Here is a 2,197-nt window from a genome sequence, read left to right as displayed (position 1 = left end):
GATTCAATATTTTGGTCACAATCCATACTAGTGTGGAATGAGGGGGAAATGCCTTTTCTGAAAGCTGCTTTGTAATTACTTTGTTCTCATGGAATGGGAAAGTGTCTTTGCGAAAAGAGTGAGACAGAACTCAGGTTTGCACTGGTCAAGAAATGGTTAATAGAGTTTGCAAGTGTGGAATGGAAAATTCCTTGCTGAGTTACTTATCTGCCAAGGAAAGACAGGGTGGGGGAAGAGGGTACGGGTGTTGCAAACTTCATTAGCATAGGCATCGAATGATCGGCTTATTCCAAACTGCCCTGCTTCTTAGAATGTGAAAGAATCTTCTCTTAATTTGCTTATCTGTCTGCTGAAGAACCGAAACTTAGGGCAAAGTCCAGCCTCAAGGCAAACACATGTGTAAATGTAATGAATTAATTGGTCCCTCGGGCTGAATGGGGGACGCCCAGCTGTGTAACAATGCCAAGGTATAAAACCCCAAGGCACTGGGTATTTGGCGCGTCTTTCCTGGTAGGCCACGAGGCACAGGAAAGAGCCACCAGCGCTGGTTTTGGTTCAATAAATGGTGACTATTGCTTCCTTCAATCATCCTTGTCTGTCTGGTTTGTGGTAACTGGGGTCTCCCAGGTAACACTAGTGTGGCCATAATCCAGGCTTGTGTGGCCTTTACATGCTACAGTTTTAGATATTATTTGTTCCTTGCAATGGCAACTTGCAAGAAGCAAAGGCAAGTTTAAGTAATTAATATGCAATCCTATGTGTGTTTACCCAGAAGTAAATAGGAGTTCAGTCTGCTCCACTATAGGCACAGCCCTTGTTCACAGAGGAATTCCCACAGGACTTAACCGAATAATCCTGGTTTCCCCCTCTTCTCATGGCATGTGTACTTAACACTGGAGATGTTGCCAGGTTTCAGAACACCTTTGCCTGGAATATGACTCACGTTATCCTTAAAAATGTCCCCAGTTCTTTTCCAGTTTAGATGTCAGGCACTCTGAGGAAATGACTTCCCCTGGTTTCTGGTGTTTGGGTAGCTGCCATGGTTTCAGTTGCTAGGGAAGATGGAGGGAGAGGGAGAGGGAGAGGGAGAGAGAGTGAATGCACTCCTTCCCTCAGTGCTGCCACTGGACCAACAGCACCTACCACCAGGTAAAAGAGCTCAAGGACAGGATTCCATTGCACCTGCAATGATATTAGCCTTATTCAAGCATCATGTTATTTGAGTGTACAGATGTCTGTGCACTTGTACATGTTTTTGTGTGAATAACAGTACCTGTATTCATTTTAGAAGTGGGTACAGATGCATGGTACAGATAGGAAGTGTAACTGCTGTGCCTGTGTCCAACACAACCCGTGAATTACTGTACCTGTGTACACTGTACACTTGTATGAGTGTTTAACATCATTTCTGAAGAGGGCTATTATCAGCAGTATGACATAGTCTGAGTTGGCTCAAAATTGGGGCTTTCCCCCCTTAGTGTATTCTACCAAAGAGAACCACAGGGCTCTGTGGTGGCCAGGAGTCGATACTGACTCGATGGCACACTTTACCTTTAGCTCTGTTAGTCTAGCTCACTACTCAGCATACTAGGCTTTTATAGGGAAAGCGAGGTCCATACATACTCTTCATATCCCCATCTGCCTCTCCCACTCTGTTTCATCAAGGTAGACAGGGTTGCAGCCCATGATCAAGTGTTGGTTGGAGGTCTGAATAAAGATATGGGAGGTCACACAGGTCTCACATTCACTGTAACAAAGGGTACTAAGTACTCCTGGGGAGGAAGAAGAAGAAAAAAGGCTATGGGCCAAACTGTTAAATGCATATTTGGTCATTTGCTCTGTGTTGTTGTTTTTGTCCTTTGTAAACAGCAGCGAGGCAGGATCAGAAACACAGTGCATAGAGAGGGGGTATTTAACCCTTGCTGGCCACCCTCTCGCTCCAAGGAAAATTGCTTTCCACCAAAGTTATTATTCCCAGGAGGGAAGCTACCACAGATGCCAATGGCAGTTTCTTTCCCATGACCAATAGCAGCTGTTGGAGAGAATAATTTTGTTGGAGGGTTGTGATATGATAGGAAAGGGTTAATTCCTCCCCTCCTGCATGCCCCAGATCTTGATCTCTGCCCCTTACAGCTTCAGGCTTACAAAGGAGAATGCAGAACCAAACTGTGCATTTAATGCAATATGTACTTTGTCC

Source organism: Hemicordylus capensis, chromosome 5, assembly GCF_027244095.1.
Source record: "Hemicordylus capensis ecotype Gifberg chromosome 5, rHemCap1.1.pri, whole genome shotgun sequence".
Taxonomy (NCBI): domain Eukaryota; kingdom Metazoa; phylum Chordata; class Lepidosauria; order Squamata; family Cordylidae; genus Hemicordylus; species Hemicordylus capensis.
The sequence above is the reverse complement of the archived record's forward strand: the minus strand, read 5'-3'. Positions refer to the sequence as shown.